Here is a 23,608-nt window from a genome sequence, read left to right on the forward strand (position 1 = left end):
CTGGCATCCAGGGAGCTGTGAGGGACACGCTGTGTTGCAAGCTGATTGGGAAACAGGTTGGAGGGGTGGGGGCCAAGGCGCTCAGCAGTATTCAGGCATCTCTCAGCTGGTGACAGGAGCTGTCCCAGGCCCTGCAGGTGGGAGTGCATGCTGGGCAACCCTGGGGGGTCCCTGGTCCTCTCTCCATGGGCAGATTCCCATGCGGATACCCTGGCCTCCGCAGGCTCAGCTGGGTGTACTGCCGCTGGGCTCTTCAGAACCTTTACGCCCAAGTCCTGTCCAGGGGTAGCACTCTCCACCCCCGGCCGGCTGCCATCACAGCCTTCAGTCCTGCCCAGAGTCCCTGGAGACTGTTGTCATTAAACCCCACTCCTGTTTAGGAAACCCCAGGGCCAGACCCCACTGCCGGAACGAGACCCTCTCGTGCCTGCAAGTGGCAAAGCTCCTGAGGACCTGATGGTCCCTCCAATGTCCCATGGCCACAGGTCCCACCTTGACGCCGAAGCCCTGGGATGGCCCCTCTGCAACGCCCAGTGCTCCATCATGACCTGGCCCCAGGATGCTGACTGAGGGAGCGGAGGGGATCGGGACCAGGGAGAAGCAGCCCCCCAGTAAATCCGAAGCACAGGCACAGCATAGCCCCAAGGGAGACCTTGTAGGCGCCTGGCCAGCAGGGCTGAGGGGAAAGTCTCCACTGCAGGGCGCCTGCTGGGCCCACGCCATGTGGTCCTGGCCCCAAGCCGCCCACTGGGCATTCAGCCTGGACAGCTCTCGGCGCTGGAGACCCAGAGGACAAGGGGACAGCAACATCAAAGACCACAGCGACCCGAAGCCCCAGAAGCAAAAGCCACTCTCACAGGGGAAGGAGTGGACAGAGCCCCTTTGGAGCTCACCCAGCCCTCCTGTCCCACCAAGGGGCCTCCTAGGACCCGGGAGCCCTGCCCTCCTGCCGAGGAGGTGCTTCCCCAATAAACAGGGCCAAGGAACAAGGCGGCTCAGGGCCTGCCATGCCCAGGGTGGACACCGTGCCACCCCGCCAGCCCCCACTCCTTATTTCAGTGCCCATTTGAGCGCAGACGGTTCCTGTTTTTCACTATCATCGCACGGCACTCCTGCTCCGCGAGACTCTCCCTGTGAACCGCCCCACTCTTCTCAGCCCAGGCCGCCTGTCAGGCAGTCAGAGCTCCCAATCAGAACAAAGCCGGCAGTTTTGAGTCTGTGCACATCCCCCTGCAGCACAGGAGGCAGGATGATCAGCCGCTCCAGCCCAGCATCCCCACGGCACACTCGGGAGCACACCCCACCCAGAGGCCAGACAGGTGCACACGGCCAGGGCCGCCCCAGGACACACGTCCAGAGAGGTCACCGTCCTGAAAGGTCACGGTCCTGAGAGGTCACCGGTCCTGGGAGGTCCCCGCTCCAGAGAGGTCACCGGTCCTGAAAGGTCACCGTCCTGAGAGGTCACCGGTCCAGAGAGGTCACCGGTCCTGAGAGGTCATGGTCCTGAGAGGTCACCGTCCTGAGAGGTCACCGGTCCTGAGAGGTCCCCGGTCCAGAGAGGTCACCGGTCCTGAGAGGTCACCATCCTGAGAGGTCACCGTCCTGAAAGGTCACGGTCCTGAGAGGTCACCATCCTGAGAGGTCCCCGCTCCAGAGAGGTCACCGGTCCTGAGAGGTCATGGTCCTGAAAGGTCACCGTCCTGAAAGGTCACGGTCCTGAGAGGTCACCATCCTGAGAGGTCACCGTCCTGAGAGGTCCCCGGTCCTGAGAGGTCACCGGTCCTGAGAGGTCACGGTCCTGAGAGGTCACTGTCCTGAAAGGTCACGGTCCTGAGAGGTCACGGTCCTGAGAGGTCACTGTCCTGAGAGGTCACGGTCCTGAGAGGTCACGGTCCTGAGAGGTCCCCGGTCCAGAGAGGTCCCCGGTCCTGAGAGGTCACCGGTCTTGAGAGGTCACGGTCCTGAGAGGTCACGGTCCTGAAAGGTCACGGTCCTGAGAGGTCACGGTCCTGAGAGGTCACCGGTCCTGGGAGGTCACCGGTCCTGAGAGGTCACCATCCTGAGAGGTCACCATCCTGAGAGGTCACCGGTCCTGAGAGGTCACAGTCCAGAGAGGTCACGGTCCTGAGAGGTCACGGTCCTGAAAGGTCACGGTCCTGAGAGGTCACTGTCCTGAGAGGTCACCAGTCCAGAGAGGTCACGGTCCTGAGAGGTCCCCGGTCCAGAGAGGTCCCCGGTCCTGAGAGGTCACCGGTCTTGAGAGGTCACGGTCCTGAGAGGTCACGGTCCTGAGAGGTCACAGTCCTGAGAGGTCACGGTCCTGAGAGGTCACGGTCCTGAGAGGTCACCGGTCCTGGGAGGTCACCGGTCCTGAGAGGTCACCATCCTGAGAGGTCACCATCCTGAGAGGTCCCCACTCCAGAGAGGTCACCGGTCCTGAGAGGTCACAGTCCAGAGAGGTCACGGTCCTGAAAGGTCACGGTCCTGAGAGGTCACCATCCTGAGAGGTCACCGGTCCAGAGAGGTCACCGGTCCTGGGAGGTCACTGTCCTGAGGGGTCACTGGTCCAGAGGTCATCACTCTTGAGAGTCACTGGTTGATCCTGAGAGGTCACTGGTCCAGAGGGATCGCTAGGATGGGGTCTCCGGGCCTGGGCTGAGGCTCTGCCCCATAGAAGACCTGAGGTCGGGCTCCTGCTCTCCAGGGACCCTGAGGGCCAGAGCCAAGCCCAGGCTGAGTGCAGTCCCCAAGGAAGTGGGAGGAGGAGGCAGGGTGGAGTCCTGTGGCAGCGTCCCCAGCACACCACACTTCTATCCTGGCCGTCTCACATGGCGTCCTCCGGCCATCCTGCACTGGGCCACTCGGGACCCCTGCCACTCACCACAACCGCATGGCCTCAGACCTGGGCAGGACAGGGCAGGCTTTGCACACTCCTAAGGCTCATGGGGTGGGAGGGGCCCTGCACAAGGAGCCTTCCGGTAAGGGGGGCAGGGGAGCAGGGGCTGCGTGGCCCTGGCCACCTCCACTCACCCTCCCTCCGCCCTCAGAAGAAGAGAGATGGCTGCGGAGGAGCTTCTCGGGTCAACAGAGTGCACCCAGCCCCTGGTGCCCTCTGCCTCTGGGAACCATATCTTGGCCCCCATCTGCAGGATATGGTCCTCGCAGCGCTCAGCATGGCCACTCTGGGGACGGCCACCAGAGCCCATCTGCACGCAGGTGTAGGGATGAGAAGGCGGGGCTGTCTCAGAGAAAACCCTCCCAGGCCACACGGCAGATCCCCTCTGAGTGGGAGACTCAGGATTAAGGATGACAGGGAGACGCAGGTGGGAGGATGGAACATTCCAGAGCACTATGGCTGAGTATCCAGGCCACAGACGCCGGGGCTGCCAGGGCCACCATGGGATGGAGGTGCCAACAGGGCTCCCGGACTCTGCAAAGGACGCTGCGGCGGAGACTGATACGGGTCTGAGATGGCTGTCCAAGGCCCAAGTGAGAGTTAAACCACATGCCCAGCCAGTGCCCACCACCCGGGCCAACACCATTTCTCTAAAGCACGACACAGGACATTCCACCAACAGAGCATCCCAAAAGGGAATAAAATAGAGATCCCGGCTGGCTCATCCCATCAACCATGTCGGAGACTCGGCGGCTGCAGATGCGGTGGGACCGGCCTCCATTAAAAGCACCTTCTGTGGGGACAGCCAGGGCTCCTACTTGGGGCACAGCAGGTTAGAGGACACAGCCGGGGCTCTCACAGGGGGCACAGTGGGTTACAGGAGAAAACAGCCGGAGCTCTCATGGGGGGCAGAGCAGAACACTGCAAAACCAGGGGCTGGTCCCTCATCCAGCGCAGCTTCACTGAGCGCCAGACGCACAAGGACCCTGCCCTGCCTGGCCACAGCCCACTCACTGCCCTTGGGTTACCCTCGGGGCTCCGGGTCCAGGGCACCTGCAGGCAGCTGGGACCAGGCCAGCTCTGGGCCAACGGTGGCCCCATCTAATCCCCAGAACCTGTGAACGCGACTTTGTTTGGAGAAAGGATCTGGAAATGAGATCATCTTGGATTATCCACAGCTGAGCCCTAAATCCAATGGTGAGTGTCTCTACCTAGAAGAGGCAGAAGAGAAGACACAGAGAGAAGAGAAGAAGGTGCTACAGGCTGAATTCGTCCCCTCCAAAATCCACGCTGGAACCTAATCCCCATTGTGGTGGCATTAACAGAGCCTTTGGGGGATGAGATTGAGCTATGGGGGCCAGGCTCCTGGGAATGACCGAGTGCCTTATCAAAGGGCTGGGGCATGAGGACATGGCAACCAGGCCCTGTCTTGGAAGCAGGGAAGGGCCCTTGTCGGACACCAAGCCTGCAGGTGCCTTGATCTTGGACTCTCCAGCCCCCAGAACTGTGAGAAGTGAACATATCATTCCATAAATTACCATGCCTGGTGCTGTTACAGCAACGCACACGGACTAACACAGTCGCCATGAGGCTGGGGCTGCAGTGACGCAGCCACACGCCCAGGACAACTGGAGCCACCAGGAGCTAGAAGAGGTAGGGAGCGTCCCACCAAGCCTCCAGAGGAAGCTGACCCGTGAGATGCCTGGACGCTGGGCTTCTGGTCTCCAGGAGGATGGGGGAATGCGTCCCTGTTGTGTTAACCCCAGACTGTGTCAATTGTCAGAAGCCTCTGGACACAGTGACACAACGGGTGAGACCAGAAGGCTCAGCACCCCTCATGGGGAACAAAGTCTTTGAGGCCCTCAGGTGGCACTGAGAGACCACAGGGGGCTCCAGAGGCTCTTGGGGCTCCACCTAAGCCAGGATGGGTGTTAGGCCAGGGCTGCCAACAGCACCTGCCTTCTGAGACCCATCCAGCCTCTGGTTGCCCATTTTTAGGTGGAGAAAATGAAGGCTGCATACGTGGCTGGTGTGAGGAAGTCAGTTGACAGGAATTTGCTGATTTAAGGGAAGGTTCAGCTGCGTCTGCATGCTAAAGGGCTGTCCTCCAGATCAGATCGAGAAGCCTCGGGAAGGTAATGCAAAAGAATTTCTGATGTCCTTGGCGTGGGGGAAATTTGTTACACGGACACAGAAAGCCTTGTCCTGCAGGAAAAGATTCTTAGAAGGCACCAGATTAAAAGAAAGAACTTCTGTTCATTGAAAAAATATCATCAAGAGAGTGAAAAAGGCAAACCCCAGGGTAGGAGATGTTTGCTACACACAACAAATGTTGGCTTGACTCCAGAATATATAAAGAACCTCTACAGATGAATAGGAACTCAATACACAAAGGGCAGCTGGCTTGAACAGGCCCCTTGGGGACGAGGGTATCCAAGTGCCCAGTGCTCGGTGGGAAGCACTCAGCTTTGTTAGTATGACCAGGAAAATGCAAATCATAAGGCTTCCACACAGCCTTAGAAAAGGCTAAGACATTGCAAAGGCTGACAGTGGCTAGTGCCGGCAAGGATGTGGGTCAACAGGAAACTGTGGGGGCGAATGGCTTTAATTCCTTTGGGAAACTGCTTGGCATCATCTGATGAATGTAAAGACACACTAGATCCCAGACTCAACAGCTCCACTTCCAGATTGACCCAAGAGACTCATGACCACATGCCCCAAAGAACATCCCAGGAATGCCCACGACAGCTTCATCCCTAGTTGCCAAGAAAGGGGAACCGCGTGGACACGCGCCTGCTGACAGTATGGCGGTCTGAGGGACAGCGGGCATCCCCGTGGGAGTGTGGGCGGCGCTGAGCACGAGCGCCTGGGGCTCCTCGACGCAGTGTGGACGGGCCACTCACGCACACTACTGATCCACATGACGCAGCACAGCAGTGTGCCCACCGCGTGGCTTCTGGTTAAAGGTTAAAAACAGGCAAAGCCAAAGCACAGTGCTCAGGAATTGGAGCTTCCATGGGAAAACGGACGGTGAGTAAGACCCCATCCCACTCCCAGAACACGAAGAGAGGCAGCCCAGAACAGCTGGCACTAGAACTGCAGGTGGGCTGTGCCAGGTGCCAGGTGGGGCCCTCCCAGCAGGCGGCCTGGGGACACGTGGGCACTGGCGAAGGTGGCAGGAACAAGCCTGGTGGGAGGTGAGGCTGAGATGAGCTTCACCCCAGTGACTCCGTCCACGGCCCAGGCTCTTCTGGCACTGAGAAGGCAGAGGTGCCACCCCGCCGAGGGGCAGAGGAAACCGGCCCTTGGGCAGCCTTAGGAGAAGCGGGGGCTGGTGTGCGCAGGAGAGGGTGGACGCCCCAGAAGCAGCCACGGTGGCCAGGTCACCTGCGAGATGCCATGGGTGGGAGATGCAGGTGGCTGTGCAGCGGTGCCCTGGGCTCAGGGGGAGGGGCTGGGTCAGGTCCCCGGGGCTGGCTGGGGCCTGGACATGGCTCCCTGGCCCTGAGGCACCAGCAGCACTTCTGAGTGGGGTGGGACTGGCCTGGTGTGTTTCTGGGCGGGGATCCAGTGTGAGCGGGTGAACAGTGAGTGGCGGCCATGGGCACGCTGAGGTAAGCACACTTCGCCCACCTCTGTGGGCCAGGAAGGCGTGTCACACACTTCCTGACAAGGCAGAGGGTGCTGGGAGCTCGCCTGTGTCAGACATGAGGGCCCTTGGACCAGGGCCTGGGTTTGAAGCCACCTCCATACCCCATACACGGTGCTCGCTGCTCCTGGCCCCACTGACTGATGACTGATGGCCAGAGGGAGGCAGCAGCTGTGTGAAGTCGCCTGGCAGGTGCGGCTGTTGGTGGCATTCCCTGGGCAGAGGCCACGTTGGACATTTGTGAACAAACGAGCGGGTCGGGGTTACAGGTTATAGGATCTGGGAAATGTGGTCTGTGATGCCATGCGCCCTGGGGGATCACGTGGAGCCCACATGGGCAGGCACCTTTTATCATGCCAAGAAGTCAGCTGTGGGACACAGAGTCTGCCCGGAGGAACGCACGCACCAATCCCTTCCCTGAGCCGTGCTGAACGGGAAAGGGCTCCAGGTGGCCTTAACTGCTGGGCTTAAAGAAAGGTTAAGAACCTCCCTTCCCTTCCAGAACCTCACTTTTAAATGACGTCAGCATGACTGGCGTCCTCTGACGAGGTGCTCACCCTTCCACGACGGAGGGGAGAAGCCCGGCTTTCTGAACGGATGAGGCTGCAGAAGGCAGTTGGTATGATGCAAAGACAGAAAGCTGCTGTCTGCTTCCACTCTTTTGAAAGATTTTTTATATTTCTTCCCCAAAAGAAGTCATGCATTTGGACATTTAGACATTAAATTACAATTCGCAATTCAGCTGTGCTTGCACAGTTAAAGGAGAAACATGGAACCCAGAACAGTCTTAATTCGCGTATCAGGAAACAAGATTTAGGGACAGCTGATGTTTCTCTTTATTCTTTTTCTGAGACCCACGTGCCACTTTCCTGCAGGGCGCTGCCCTTCCCCAGGTGTGATTCCAGGGGGCTGCAGACCACAGAACCCGCCCCTCTCCTGGATCCAGCAGGGCCAATCAAAGCTATTCCCAGTCAAGGCCCTGCAGCACTGGGGAGGGGCTTCCCCACTGAGGAGGTGCTGCTGAGCTGATGTGTCCTGGGGGCCCTGGCGGGGAGATGGCCTGGAGTGAAATGCCCAGGATGGGGAAGCCCTGGGGCGGGAGAAGCCCTGGGTGGAGGAACCCTGGGGGGGATTGCCCTGGGGAGGGGGAAATCCCCTGGGGGGGAAGCGCTGGGGAGGGGGATTCCCTGGGGAAGAGGATGACCTGGGTGGAGAGATGACCTGGGGGGGGATGCCCTGGGTGGGGGGCTGATCTGGGGGGGGATGCCCTGGGTGGGGGGGTGTGCCCTGGGTGGAGATGCCATGTGGGGAGGATGCCCTGGGTGGAGATGCCATGTGGGGAGGATGCCCTGGGTGGAGATGCCATGTGGGGAGGATGCCCGGGTGGGGAATCCTTGTGGGGATTGTCCTGGGTGGTGGAGCCTTGGTGAAGGAATGGCCTAGGGGTTGGCTCTGGGAGGGGGTAGCTCTCTGATGTGGATGTCCTGGAAGGCGGATGTCACCTTAGGGGGAAAGCCTGTTGCAGATGCCCTAGGAGGGAGCCCTGTGTGAGAGATCATCTGAGTGGATGCACCGGGTGGGGGATCATCTGGGTGGGGGATCATCTGGGTGCGGACTGCCTCAGGTCGGAGATCATCTGGGTGGCGGTTGCCCCAGGTGGGGGATCATCCAGGTGGGGGACCATCTGGGTGGTGGTTGCCCCGGGTGGGGGATCATCCAGGTGGGGGATCATCCAGGTGGGGGACCATCTGGGTGGAGGATCATCCGGGTGGGGGACCATCTGGGTGGTGGTTGCCCCCGGTGGGGGATCATCCAGGTGGGGGATCATCCAGGTGGGGGACCATCTGGGTGGAGGATCATCTGGGTGGGGGACCATCTGGGTGGGGGATCATCTGGGTGGGGGACCATCTGGGTGGGGGACCATCTGGGTGGGGGATCATCTGGATGGGGGACCATCTGGGTGGGGGACCATCTGGGTGGGGGATCATCTGGGTGGGGGACCATCTGGGTGGTGGTTGCCCCGGGTGGGGGATCATCCAGGTGGGGGATCATCCAGGTGGGGGACCATCTGGGTGGAGGATCATCCGGGTGGGGGACCATCTGGGTGGTGGTTGCCCCCGGTGGGGGATCATCCAGGTGGGGGATCATCCAGGTGGGGGACCATCTGGGTGGAGGATCATCTGGGTGGGGGACCATCTGGGTGGGGGATCATCTGGGTGGGGGACCATCTGGGTGGGGGACCATCTGGGTGGGGGATCATCTGGATGGGGGACCATCTGGGTGGGGGACCATCTGGGTGGGGGATCATCTGGGTGGGGGACCATCTGGGTGGTGGTTGCCCCGGGTGGGGGATCATCCAGGTGGGGGATCATCCAGGTGGGGGACCATCTGGGTGGAGGATCATCTGGGTGGGGGACCATCTGGGTGGTGGTTGCCCCGGGTGGGGGATCATCCAGGTGGGGGATCATCCAGGTGGGGGACCATCTGGGTGGAGGATCATCTGGGTGGGGGACCATCTGGGTGGTGGTTGCCCCGGGTGGGGGATCATCCGGGTGGGGGATCATCCAGGTGGGGGCCATCTGGGTGGAGGATCATCTGGGTGGGGGACCATCTGGGTGGGGGACCATCTGGGTGGGGGACCATCTGGGTGGGGGATCATCTGGATGGGGGCTGCCCTGGGTGGGGACTGCCCTGGGTGGAAGATCTTATCAGGGGGATGCGGTGGGTTATGGCCCTATGGCACCCCCAAACACACACGCACCAAGAAGAAGCTGGTCTCCCTAGGAGGAGGATCCACGCAGGGCAGCTTGGGGGTTTGGCTTGTGGATGCTGGGGACAAGGCCTGAGCCCCAGATGTGGCTGGGCCTGACCCAGGCAGCTCCACCCCTTCCTTCCCAGGAAACACCTTTTGCTCGAGCAGTAGGAACTAGGCGTGTGTAGATTCTGCTGCCTGATCCTGGCTCCTGGCTGAGGGTTTGTGGGCTCAGATGGACTTGACACCCAGCCACAACCCTCCTGGGCACAGCCTTCTGGCTCCCCCAGCCCAGGCGGAGGCATTGAGCGACTCTCCTCACCCAGAGTGTTTTCCCGAAGGCGCTTCTGCCTGAGGGCACCAGGCTGGGCCAGGTACTGCAGGGCGCTGACCAGCACTGGCCTGGGGGCCCCAAGAGCCCCAGATGGCATCCCTCTCACACACTCCCCCTGTCTCACCAACAGCTATAAATAGACTCGGCTCTCTGCTGGCATGGCCTCTCCCGAGGAAGCTTTTAATTCTCAGCGTCCTCTGCAGGGGGTGGCACCCACAGGCCTGGGAGGGAACAGACTGCCTGACTCTCCAGAGAGCTCCCCAGTCTCCATCTGCGATGGGTGATCCTAATTTTCTTCGGGAAGTTCTCCTGAGCCCTGCGTGTGGCGCTTTGGCCTTTGTGCCCACGGAGGCCCCCTGCGGCCCCTCCCTCCAGGCCCTGCCCAGCCCGGTGCACGAACCCTGTTTACCGATTCCCAGGCCTAGGGCAGCCACTGCCAGTGTGAGGCTTGCAAATTAGGGTAGGGGGTCAAAAGGAAGCCCCTGTTGACCATTTCTGTGAGCATTCTATGCTCATTTCCACAAGGAGCATTTATAACCTCGTATAATCGCTAAAACATTTATTGCAACTTCAGGGAATTCGGGAAGATAGACCAACCGCAGCTGTAAGATTAAAACGCAGCCAGTGACCAGCGGAGCTTCCTCCACGCACACGCGGTCCAATCCCCATGACTTCATGTTTTGTGAAGATGCAAAGCGAGTTCATGCCGGCGCCTTTCTGAATCAGAGATCCCTTTAGAAACCATGAAAGCTGCAGACCCCTCCCGGGAAAACGCACACACCCTCCTGGAGCCCGCCCCTCCCCAACAGGTCCTCCGAGGATCACGTGGTGGGGAGGCGCTGGCACAGAGCGGCTGACAGGCGCGAGAGCCCAGTTCAAGGCGCCGGCATCAGGCTGCAGCTGCCTCACTCCCCTCCACTTCCTGCCCCTTCCCGGCCTTGGTCCAGCCCCATCTCCTAGTCCCAGGCCACAGGGAGCTGGGTCACCTCCCAGGGGCAGGGGCTGGCTGGGCGTGGGGGGAGACCTCTCCCCCTGAGAAGTCAGGCGGGGAGGGGTGGCCGGGGTGGGCGGAGGGGCCCAGTCCTCTATCGGTCCCCCAGGGGCCCTGCACGCAGAAGAGCCAATAAACATGCCAGGTGGATCAGCGGTGACACTGAGAGGGAACGCAACCCCCCATCGAAACAGCAGCCCCCCAACCTCTATCAAAACAGCAGCCCCCAACCTCTATCAAAACAGCAGCCCCCAACGTCTATCAAAACAGCAGCCCCCAGACCCCATCAAAACAGCAGCCCCCCAACCCCCTATCAAAACAGCAGCCTCCCAACCCCTATCAAAACAGCAGCCCCCAACCCCCTATCAAAACAGCAGCCCCCCTAAGCCCCCATCAAGACAGCAGCCTCCCAACCCCACATCAAAACAGCAGCCCCCCAGACCCCATCAAAACAGCAGCCCCCAACCCCCTATCAAAACAGCAGCCTCCCAACCACCTATCAAAACAGCAGCCTCCCAACCCCCTATCAAAACAGCAGCCTGCAAACCCCTATCAAAACTGCAGCTCCCAACCCCCTATGAAAACAGCAGTCCCCCAACCCTATCAAAACAGCAGCCCCCCAACCCCCTATCAAAACAGCAGCCCCCCAAACCCCCATCAAAACAGCAGCCCCCCAAACCCCTATCAAAACAGCAGCCCCCCAAACCCCTATCAAAACAGCAGCCCCCAACCCCGTATCAAAATAACAGCCTCCCAACCCCTATCAAAACAGCAGCCCCCCAAACCCCCATCAAGACAACAGCCCCCCTAAAACCCTTATCAAAACAGCAGCCCCGCCACTGCCCGGGAGGGACAGGCTTCTCACCTCCCTCGGCTCCGTTTACGTAACCGAAACCGCAGAATAAAGGGCTCCTCAGATCCTCGGGCGCTGCTCCCAGGGGTGCGGGAAGGTGTCCCGGCAGCGCCTGTCCATCGCCACAGGCCCGCGGACGGTAGCCAAGGCTCGGGGCAGCTGGAGGCTCTGCGGGGGGCGGTCTGACAGCCCCACCTGCCAGGACGCCGTGGTGTCAGGACCCCGAGATGGGCCGTTTCTGTGGCCAGGGATCTCTCAAAACCTGCTGCGGGCAGTGACTTCATTCCAGCCCTCCACGCCCTAATTTCCCACGCCTCAAACCGGCGGCGGCCCCCTAGGCCTGGGACTAGGGAAACGGTTCCAGCCCCGGGCTGGGGAGGGCCTGGAGGGAAGGGCTGCAGGGGCGTCCGTGGCCGCGAAGAAAGGCCAAAGCGCCAGGCGCAGGGCCCGGAGACGGTGACAGACCTGTCCCTGGCGCGGCCGACCGTGACCCCAGCCCGTGGCCTTTGAGAAGCCTCCCTGCAGCCTCCGGGCACGGAACGCGCAGCGCCGAACTCCGGGCATCCCAATCCGAGGGCGCAGGGACGCGCGGGGTGGCCCGGGAAGGGGGCTCGGGGGAGCGCGGGGGGCAGGGGCTGCGGCGCAGGTGGCTGCTGGGGCTGACGGGCCCAGTCTCCGCCCCCGGGTGCCCCCCGCGCCGCGCCCGCGGGACCGAGCCCCGCGCCCGCTTACCTTGGAGACGCAGCGACTGCAGCGGAGGCGCCTCCGCGACTCGGCCGCGCGCGACCCGGTGCTCAGCGGAGCTCTCCAGCCACCGCCCCGCGCCCGCCCGTCCCGCCCAGCACCGCCCAGCCCCGCCCAGCCCGGTCCCGGGCCCGCCCCCGGCCCCCAGCGTCCGGCGCCCGCCCAGCGTCCCGCCCCGCGCGCTCATTGGCAGCCCCGCCCCCGCCGCCCCACCCGGCCCGGGGAACGCGCGGGGCGCACCCAGGCCTCTGCCTTACAAGGCCGACTCTGCTCAGGCCCCGCGGACCGCCGGGTATCCGCTCAGCGCAGGGCGCGGCGGACCTGCGGGCCGTGGGAACCGCTGGGCAGTGGCAGCTAGTCCCCTCACCTGGCTCTGGGGCCACCCTGGGGACGACCGGACCCCGATCTCTGCGCCCCGCAGGACGCGCGTTGACGGTGCGGCGGGGGATGGATGAGCGCGGCCGCGGCCTCCTGGGGTGGGGTGGGTTGGCGGCGGGGGGCTCGAGGACGGTGCGGGGCGACCCCCGACCGCGCCCAGTACTTTAAGGAGCCGCAGACGGTGCAGGGAAGCGGCAGGGCCGGGCTGTGAGGGTGCTAGGACCCCAAGGCGGGGCGCACCCTGGGGACTGGGCGCCCAGCTGGGGGCAGCGCGGCCGGGGGTCGACCTGAGCAGGGAGCCGGGTCCGTGCCGGGCGCCCAGCGCAGCTGCCCGGGACGGGGCCGCCCTTCCCGCAGAAGCGGAGAAGCAGAGTCCCCGGCCTCAGCTTCCGTTCTCCCTGCAGGTCGCCCGTGTGCAGCGCCACCATCCCGGCCGCTCTTCCAATCTCGCCTTTCTCCGGGCACCTGCCGCCCCTCCCCCCCTCCCCAGACAGGCTTTGCGGAGGGGGCTCATTCCGCCCGGGGCTGCCCGGCCCTCCGCAGGAGTTGGCTCCCCACAAGGTTCTGGGGCCGAGATGACAGGGCGGTTCTGTGGTGCTGGGTGCTGGGACTTGGGCACAGGGGCACCTGCCCTGGAGGAGGCCGAGGCGCAGCCCCCCAGGAGGAAGGGGTGCCTCTGGTGACTTCCAGCTGGACTCTTCCAGCTGGACTCTAGTGCAGCTGAGCTCCTCCCCCAGCCCCGGCTCTGTCCCTGCACCAGGTGTCCAGCAGGCCCTGGAATCCGCAAAGGCAGAAGGGGAAGTTGGGGTGCTGGGTGCTGGGCAGGGGGTGCCGAGGCCTCACAGCCCGGCGGCTCGGCCCCCACCCACCCCACGGTGGTCCCGCGCCCCACACTTCCTCTCCTCTCCTGTGGTTTCTCCTTCCACTCTGCTGCCCAGAGATGGGCTTCTGTCTAATTCTCCTGAGAAATTCCACACTCGCAGCTGGGAAGTCGGGAGACCCCCGAAGCTGTGCGGCGGCCACGCTGCGGCTCCTGCTTCCCTCCTGCTCGGGTGCGGGCTCGGCTGCCTTCTCGTCCCGCGGAGCCCGGAGTGCCTCCCCCTCGGGTAGATCCTACTAACAGTATCAAAGAAATAATGAAGTAATTTCTCCTTGGTGTGTTCTTACCGTCCTAATAGGCACAAGGAGACTCTTCAGTGCATTTTTCAAAAGCTGTACAAACTCTCTTGACATAAATGCAGTGAGTTTACAATAAAATCGCAGTGGGAGGTAACGTCAGGCTTCAGAGGAAGACATGGTCCTGGAGCCTTTGGGAGGAGAGGAGAGGCAGCGGGCGCGGGGCGGCGTCCAGGGGGCTGAGCGAGGTCTCGGCAGGAGGACAGAGCTGAGCCTTGGGCTGCCCTGGCCCCTGCGCAGGACACACAGTGACCGGGGCTGGGGTGGGCACCCTGGTTCTACCGTCGGGAGTCGGCGTGTTCATGGAGTCTGTTTCCTTGTCTGTGGGTGAAACTTTGGCTTGGGGTCACGGGTGTGTTATTTCCCAGCGACAGTCGGTTCGGTCAGCACTTAGAAAATCACCAGAAACAGGGGCACAGGATCTTGCTCAGCAGGGAGAGGTGGATCCTGATTCGGGACTCCAGGCTCTTCACCTGGCCATGGCTGCCCGTCCGGTGGCCCTTCCTGGCCCCCAGCTCTTGCTCCACTGCCAGACCTGGACAGCCTCCATTAACCCTGCAATTACTGAAAACCGACTCACAGCCAATGATGTGATCCACGCCAAGTGTCCCGTTATAAGATGTTTCCTGGGGATCCTTAGAAAATCACTACAAATGGGTTGAACAACAGGGCTTTCCTCTTACGGCTTAGGAGGCCAGAAGTCCGACATCAAGGCCTGTGCGCTCCGGAGCTTCCCACCTCTTCCAGCTTCTGTGGCTCCAGGCGGTCCTGGGTGGTGGCCTCATGGCTCCACCTCTGCCCCTGTCCTCACGGGGCCTCCTCCCCCGAGTCGGTGTCTGTCTCCTCCTTTGCGTATCGGGACACCTGTCACTGGATTTAAGGGCTGCCAGGAGAAGCTGGGATAATCTCAAAATCTTTAATGGAATTACATCTACAAAGATCCTATTTTAAAGTAAGGTCTTACTCTGAGGTTCCAGGTCCATGTGAATTTCTTGGGTGGGGGTCACTACCACCCCAGCACCAACGCTTTTCCCAGCTCCACCAGTGGCACCGTGTCAGTGACCAGGAGCATTCCCCGGGACACCTGCCTGCCTGCAGCTGTTTCCACGGCTTTCTGCACAGGTTCTGTGTCCGCAGTTGGGAGCACCAGGCCAGGCAGCTGTCACATAGGAGGAGGACAGCTCTCCGGGACAAGCCCCTGCTGCCCGGGACGTGCGCCCACCCCTGCCTGGGTTTGGGGTTGGGTTTTGTGGGCAGAGGTTCAGGCTGACAGTGGAGGTTGGGAAGAGCAGACACAGCATGGTGGGTAGCACTGGAAGCACTGGGTGGAAGGGATGGCGGGAGACGCTGGGCCATCTGGGTCTGCAGTGGGAGACCAGGACAGGAGCCCAGGTCCATTGGGAGGCCCCATGCTGAAGACGGAGGCACGGGGAGCGGGGGGAGCAATGGATTCACGGGGACAGCAGCAGACATGAAAAGGCCTCCGAGGCCAAGTGTGAGGATGCCGGGTCCCAGCACTGAGGTGGGGCTGCTCCCACCAGGCCTGCAGCTGGACCTGTCAGGTGTCCACCCACCCCTGGCAGCTGAATGTCCTTTGATGGTCTGTGGGCTGAGCAGCTTCTTTGGGCCCCGTGGGGGTGTGTCCCACAGCAGGTGAGCAGTCAGGGCCCCTTGAGAACCCTAACCAGCTCCTGTGTGGGCCCTGGGCTGGGGACAAGCTACAGCCTTGGTGCATGAGGTCAGAGGGGGTGGTCAGTGAAGTAACGACGTGCCTGCCTGGGTGTGGGGCCTGGGAAGCCTCATGCGGGTGTTGAAGCAGCTCCCACGGGTCCTTGGCAGCTTAGGTAAAATGTCTGCCGGGATGTGTGTGTGCATGTGTGTGTGTGAGAGTGTGAGAGTGTGTGCACATGCATGCCTGTGTTTGTGCATTCCTATGTGTGAATGTGCACCTGTGTGAGTATGCATGCCGGTGTATGTATGTTGGTATGTGTTCAGCTGTGTATGTTCAGCTGTGTGTGTGTCTATTTGTGTGTCTCTGTGTTTGTATGAGTGTGTCTGCATGTGCCTGTGTCCCTGTGTGTGCATGTGTGTTTGCACCTGTATGTCCACGTGCCTGTGTCTGTGTGTTTGCATGTGTGTGCATGTGTCTGTGTGCCTGCGTGTGCCTGTGTTTGCATGGGCCTGCGTGTCTTTGTGTGCATGTGTGTGTGTTTGCACCTGTGTGTGTGCACGTGCCTGTGTGTGTTTGGGCTGTGATTGCATCTGGTTATTCTGGGGGTGGAATTGCTGTGGAACATGGAATTAAAGTGCAGGTTCCGGGTCTTGCTGCCAGGGAGTGACTCTGGCCCCCCTATCACACGCCTGTGACCCAGAGAACGGCAGGTGAGCCTTGCGGCTTCACTGTTGCCACAGGTCAGGGGCTGATGAGGAGGGGAAGCCAAATGGGGGGTGTTCAGCCCTAGGCTGAGCTGCTTGGAGCACATTCTTAATACGCCAGCCATCGCTACCTCAGTTCCACAGCCGATGTTAGGGAAGAAGGATGCGGGGACACGGCAACAGGACAGCGTGCTGGGAAGAAAAGATGTGGACAGGAGCCCATGCCTGGCAGAGACACAGAGGACCAGAGAGGATGGCGTCACAGAGCGGAGGGCCGCAGAGAAGGGAGGCACTGGTGTCTGCAGTGGAGAGGACACACCCCTCTGGCAAGGGCAGGGGCTGAGGCCCTGGGTGTGGCTGTCAGAGGCAGTGGGCAATGAGCTCTGTAAAGCCGAGACGGCTCCAAGCAGACCACAAGGAGCCTGGTCAGCTTCTGTCCCTGTAACTGTTTTCCCCACTGCCAGAAGTGGCTTCACTTGAGTGGATGCCCTGCACTCAGCCCAGGACTAGATGGATTCACAGCCAGATTCTCCCAAACATATGAAGAACTAATACCAATCCTTCTGAAACTATTCCAAGAAATTGAAGAGGGGGGATATCTCTCTAACTCATTCTATGAGGCCAGTATCACCCTCGGACCAAAACCAGACAAAGGCGCAATGAAAAAAGAAAACTCCAGATCAATATCTCTGTGAATATAGACACAAAAATCCTCAACAAAATACCAGAAAATAGAACCCAACAGCACATCAAAAGGATAATACACCCTGATCAGGTGGGTTTTATCCCAGGGACGCAAATCAATAAATGTGACGTATCACATGAACAGAATTAAGGATAAAAACCATATGATCATTAAATAGATGCAGAAAAAGCATTTGATTAAATTCAGCCTCTCTTCATGATAAAAATTCTTAACAAATTAGGCATAGAAGGAACATGCATCAACATAATAAAAGCCTCATATGACAAATCCACAGCCAACATCAGAATTAAGGGGGAAAAGTTGAAAGTATTCCTTCTAAGAACTGGTATAAGACATGGATGCCCACTTTCACCACTCTTATTCAACACAGTACTGAAAGTCCTGGCCAGAGCAATCAGGCAAGAGAAAGAAATAAAGAGAACGCACATTGGAGAAGAAGGAGCCCAAACTATCCCTTTCTGTTGGTGAAATGATATTCTACATAGAAAACCCTGAAGACTTGTATCACTGCTGGTAAAGACATACCTGAGACTGGGTAATTTATAAACAAAATGAGGTTTCATGGACTCACAGTTCCACACGGCTGGGGAGGCCTCATAGTCATGGTGGACGGCAAAAGGCAGATCATACATGGCAGCAGGGAAGAGAGAGGGTGAAAGCCAAGTGAAAGGGGTTTCCCCTTATAAAACCGTCAGGTCTCGTGAGACTTATTCACTCCCATGAGAACAGGATGGTGAAAACTGCCCCCATGATTCAATTGTCTCCTACCCAGTCCCTCCCACAACACATGGGAATTATGGGAGTTACAATTCGAGATGAGATTTGGATGGGGACACAGCCAAACCATAGCAAGACTCCACCAAAAAACTCTTAGATTTGATAAATTCAGTAGCATTTAAGGACACAAAATTAATGTACAGAAATCAATAGCATTCTTATATAGCAATAACAATCTGGCCAAGAACCAAATCAGGAAGGCAATCTCATTTATTATAGCTACAAAAAATTACCTAGATATATATTTAACCAAGGAAGTGAAAGATCTTTATAAGGAGAACTACAACACACTGATGAAAGAAATCATACATGACAAATAGAAAAGCACCCCATGCTCATGGATTGGAAGAATCACTACTGTTAAAAATTATCATACTGTACAAAGCAATCTACAGACCCAACACAATCTCTATCAAATTAGAAAAAAAATCCTAAAATTCACATGGAACCCAAAAAGAGCCCAACTAGCCAAAGCAATCCAAAGCTAGAAGAACAAAGTTGCAGGCATCACATTACCTGACTTCAAATTATACTACAAGGGTATGGTAACCAAAACAGCATGGTACTAGTACAAAAATACACATCTAGATTAATGGAACAGAATAGAGGACTCAGAAATAAAGACACAAAGTCAATAAAAATCAGGAAATGACACTGAGGAAATGACACCCTTTTCAATAAATGGTGCTGGGAAAAGTGGATTGGCATATGCAGCAGAATGAAACTCGACAAATACCTCTCACCATATACAAAAGTTAACTCAAGAGGGATTGAAGACCTAAACATAAGAGCAAAAACTATAAAAATCCTAGAAGAAAACTTAGGAAAAATTCTTCTGGACATTGGCCTAGGCAAAGAATTTATGAACAAGTCCTTAAGAGCAATTGCAACAAAAACAAAAATAGACAAATGGAACTTAAACTAGAAACCTTCTGCACAGCAAAAGAAACTATCAACAGGGTAAATAGACAACCTGCAGAATGGGAAAATATTTGCAAACTATGCATCTGACAAAGGGCTAATAGCCACAATCTACAAGGAACTCAAACCAAATAAGCCCATTAAAAAGTGGGCAAAGGATATGAACAGCCATTTTTACAAAGAAGACACAAAAGTGGTCAAAAAATATGAAAAAATGCTCAACATCACTAATTATCAGAGAAAGGCAAATTAAAATCACAATGCGATACCATCTTAGACCAGTCAGAATGGCTATTATTAAAGTCTAAAAGTAAGAGATTTTAGTGAAGATGTGGAGAAAGGGGAATGCTGAAGTACTGTTGGGGGGAATGTAAATCAGTGTAGTCTTTCTGGAAAACAGTATGGAGATTTCTCAAAGAACTAAAAATAGAACCACTATTTGGTTCAGCAACCCCACTACTCGGTATATACCCAAAGGGAAAGAATTAATTATATCAAAAACCACCTGCACTTGTATGTTTATCACAACACTATTCACAACAGAAAAGAAAATGGATCAACCTAAGCATCCATCAGTGGAGGGCTGGTTAAAGAAAATGTAGCATATATACACAAGGTAATACTACCCATCCGTAACAAAGAATGAAATCATATCTTTTGAGCAACATAGATAGAGGCCATTATCCTGAGTGAAATAACTCAGAAACAAAAGGTCAAATACCACATGTTCTCAAGTATAAGTGGGAGCTAAACAATGTGTATACATGGACATATGGAGTGGAATAGGATGACACTGGAAACTCCAAAAGATGGGAGGGTGGAAGGGGGTGAGAGTTGAAAAATTACTTCTTCAGTACAATGTTCACTATTCAGGCGATGGGTACACTAAAAGCCCAGATGTCACCACTATGCAATATATGCATGGAAGAAATCTGCACTTCTACCCCTTACATCTATAAACATTTTAAAACTCTGTTCTTAAATAACTGCATCTCAGAATAAGATTTTATCTTATCTGCCTCCCCGAATAAGGTTTACCCAGGTGTGGATTTCTTCTTTTTATTTATGCAGCTCGTCATAAATCAACTCTTCATATACCTGTGGATTCATGTCTTTTGTCAGTTCTGTGAAATCCTCAAGGATATTTATAGGACTACAGAAATATCCAACACCAGAGAAGGCAACAATTTTTGACATCCAATCAGAAATATTAGGCACACAAACAAGTGGGAAAATAGCCATAAGGAGACAAATTAGTCTATTAAAACTGATCCAGAATGGGCACAGGGGCATTAAACAATATCAAAACTGTATTCCACATACTGTAAAAGCTAATTTGAGGCACGGAAGATATAACAACACTCTGGATCACTGTTCTAGAGGTGAAAGCTACAATGTATAAAATGAGAACTGCACTGCATGGGATTAATGGCAGATTAGATATTAAAGAAGAAAAGATTATTCATTGTGAAACCATGGCAATATAAACTATCCAAAATGAAACCAAAAGCAAAGAGGATTTAAAAAAATTTAAGCCAAATTATCTGTGATCTGTGGGACAACTTCAAGTGGCTTAATATATGTTTAATTGTAGTCCCTGAAGGAGAAAAGAAAACATGAGAAATGAGGGTAGTGCATTAAAAAAGATGTTTGGAAAAATAATGACAACATTTTTTTCCCCAATTCGATGTAAACTATAAACCTACAGATGCAAGAAGTTCAATGTACCTCAAGCACAAGTACCACTGAAGAAAATTACATCATGTCTCATTATAATCAAATCACTCAATCCCAGTGAAAGAAATTTTAAAAGCAGACAGGAAAAATTGTCAGACAAAGTATGTAAAGGGGAACACTGGTCCATCCCATAGAAGTTATTTGAGACTTGTTGAGGCTAGTAAGCAGTGTTTTGGGCAATATTCCTTGTGTGCCTAAGGAGAATGCACATTTTCTGTTAATAAATGAGCTTGCAGTTCCACAGATGTCCCATAATTCAAGCCTGTTAATGGTGTTGTCCAAATCTATGTTTTTATTATTTTAAAAATATGATTGACCTAACTGTAATTGAGAGTTGCACTGAAAACTTCCACAAGTGATAGTGAATTTTAAAAAATTATTCCCTGTGGGCTCTATCTGTGTTTGCTTTACACATTTTCCCTCAATAAATACATCTTTTTTGAAGTCCCATTAGTGTAGGATTGTTGGTGGCAAACTTGGCTTTGATTTATCTGAAACTATGATTAATTTGCTCTTTTTCCTAAAGATAGTGTTGCTGGGTGCATAATTCCAGGTCAAAAGTGTTTTTTTTTTTTTTTTGGTCACACTTTGTGAATATTATTTGTCTATCTAGTGTTGTTACAATTAATACATCTGCTGTCTAACTGCTTTTCTTCTATGGATGATTTGTTGTTTCTTTCTGGTTGTTTTTAAAGTTAGATTTTCTTTTGTGTTCCCCATTACCCTACAATGTGTCTAGGCCTGGATTTCTTATTTTTATTCGTGCAGCTTGTCATGAATTACTCATCATATACCTGTGGATTCAGGTCTTTTGTCAGCAATTACCCAGGTTCAGGTATTTCTTTATAGCAATGCAGAAATGGGTCCATTCAGAAAATTGGCACTGAGGAATAGGACATTGCTATAAAGATACCTGAAAATGTGGTAGCAGCTTTGGAACTGGGTAGTGAGCAGAGGTTGGAAGACTTCGGAGGGCTCAGAAGAAGACAGAAAGATGGGGAAAGTTTGGAACTTAGTGACTTATTAAGTGGTTGGAACCAAAATGCAGATAGAAATATGCATAATGAAGGCCAGACTGACAAGGTCTCTGTCAGGCCTCTGAGCCCAAGCCAAGCCATCACATCTCCTGTGACTTGCACGTATACATCCAGATGGCCTGAAGTAACTGAAGATCCACAAAAGAAGTAAAAATAGCCTTAACTGATGACATTCCACCGTTGTGATTTGTTCCTGCCCCACCCTAACTGATCAATGTACTTTGTAATCTCCCCCACCCTTAAGAAGGTTCTTTGTAATTCTCCCCACCCTTGAGAATGTACTTTGTGAGATCCACCCCTGCCTGCAAAACATTGCTCTTAACTTCACCACCTATCCCAAAACCTATAAGAACTAATGATAATCCACCACCCTTTGCTGACTCTCTTTTTGGACTCAGCCCACCTGCACCCAGGTGAAATAAACAGCTTTATTCCTCACACAAAGCCTGTTTGGTGGTCTCTTCACACGGACGCGCATGAAATTTGGTGCCGTGACTCGGATCAGGGGACCTCCCTTGGCAGATCAATCCCCTGTCCTCCTGCTCTTTGCTCCATGAGAAAGATCCACCTATGACCTCAGGTCCTCAGGCCAACCAGCCCAAGAAACATCTCACCAATTTCAAATCTGGTAAGCGGCCTCTTTTTACTCTCTTCTCCAACTTCCCTCACTATCCCTCAACCTCTTTGTCCTTCAATCTTGGCGCCACACTTCAATCTCTCCCTTCTCTTAATTTTAATTCCTTTCATTTTCTGGTAGAGACAAACGAGACACGTTTTATCCGTGGACCCAAAATTGTGGTGCCGGTCACGGACTGGGAAGGCAGCCTTCCCTTGGTGTTTAATCACTGCAGGGACGACTCTCTGATTATTCACCCACGTTTCAAGGGTGTCAGACCATGCAGGGACGCCTGCCTTGGTCCTTCACCCTTAGCAGCAAGTCCCACTTTTCTGGGGAAAGGGCAAGTACCCCAACCCCTTCTCTCCTTGTCTCTACCCCTTCTCTGCTTTTCTGGGGAAAGTGCAAGTACCCCAACCCCTTCTCTCCTTGTCTCTATCCCTTCTCTGCTTTTCTGGGAGAGGGGCAAGTACCCCTCAACCCCTTCTCCTTCACCCTCAGCGGCAAGTCCCGCTTTTCTGGGGAAAGGGCAAGTACCCCAACCCCTTCTCTCCTTGTCTCTATCCCTTCTCTGCTTTTCTGGGAGAGGGGCAAGTACCCCTCAACCCCTTCTCCTTCACCCTTAGCGGCAAGTCCCGCTTTTCTAGGGGGCAAGAACCCCCAATCCCTTATTTCCACACCCCGACCTCTTATCTCTGTGCCCCAATCCCTTATTTCCACACCCCAACCTATTATCTCTGTGCCCCAATCCCTTATTTCTGTGCCCCAACCCCCTTCCCACTTTTCTGGAGGGTAAGAACCCCAAACCCCTTCCCTCCATGTCTCTACGCTCTCTTTTCTCTGGGTTTGCCTCCTTCACTATGGGCAACCTTCCACCCTCCATTCCTCCTTCTTCTCCCTTAGCCTGTGTCCTCAAGAACTTAAAACCTCTTCAACTCACACCTGACCTAAAACCTAAATGCCTTATTTTCTTCTGCAACACTGCTTGGCCCCAACACAAACTTGACAATGGCTCTAAATGGCCAGAAAACAGCACTTTCAATTTCTCCATCCTACAAGACCTAAATAATTTTTGTCAAAAAATGGGCAAATGGTCTGAGGTGCCTTATGTCCAGGCATTTTTCACACTTCATTCCCTCCCTAGCCTCTGTTCCCAATGCGATTCCTCCCAGATCCTCCTTCTTTCCCTCCCGCCTGTCCCCTCAGTCTCAACCCCAAGTGTTGCTGAGTCTTTCCAGTCTTCCTTTTCTACAGACCCATCTGACCTTTCCCCTCCTCCCCAGGCTGCTCATCGCCAGGCGGAGCTAAGTCCCAATTCTTCCTCAGCCTCCGCTCCTCAACCCTATAATCCTTCTATCACCTCCCCTCCTCACACCTGGTCCGGCTTACAGTTTAGTTCCGTGACTAGCCCTCCCCCACCTGCCCAGCAATTTACTCTTAAAAAGGTGGCTGGAGCCAAAGGCATAGTCAAGGTTAATGCTTTTTCTTTATCCCAAATCAGATGGCGTTTAGGCTCTTTTTCATCAAATATAAAAATCCAGCCCAGCTCATGACTCGTTCCGCAGCAACCCTGAGACGCTTTACAGCCCTAGACCCTAAAAGGCCGTCTTATTCTCAAAATACATTTTATCACCCAATCTGCTCCCGACATTAAATAAAACTCCA

At 55.5% G+C, this 23,608-nt stretch overlaps 1 protein-coding gene across 3 annotated transcripts in view; it reads right to left on the bottom strand.

The window, feature by feature from the left end:
- Positions 1-12,325, bottom strand: part of TPPP (tubulin polymerization promoting protein) — a 36,380-nt gene extending 24,055 nt beyond the window's left edge. For 2 of the 3 annotated variants that reach the window (XR_010112106.1, XM_063604139.1), the window contains exon 1: positions 11,488-11,670. The gene's annotated coding sequence lies outside the window, so the exon portion shown is untranslated. Of the gene's footprint in view, positions 1-11,487; positions 11,671-12,207 lie in introns of those variants that run through there. The other variant, XM_063604140.1, reaches the window with a different exon arrangement.
- Positions 12,326-23,608: the final 11,283 nt, after the last annotated feature.

The sequence above is a fragment of the Pan paniscus genome, chromosome 4 (assembly GCF_029289425.2).
Source record: "Pan paniscus chromosome 4, NHGRI_mPanPan1-v2.0_pri, whole genome shotgun sequence".
NCBI lineage: Eukaryota > Metazoa > Chordata > Mammalia > Primates > Hominidae > Pan > Pan paniscus.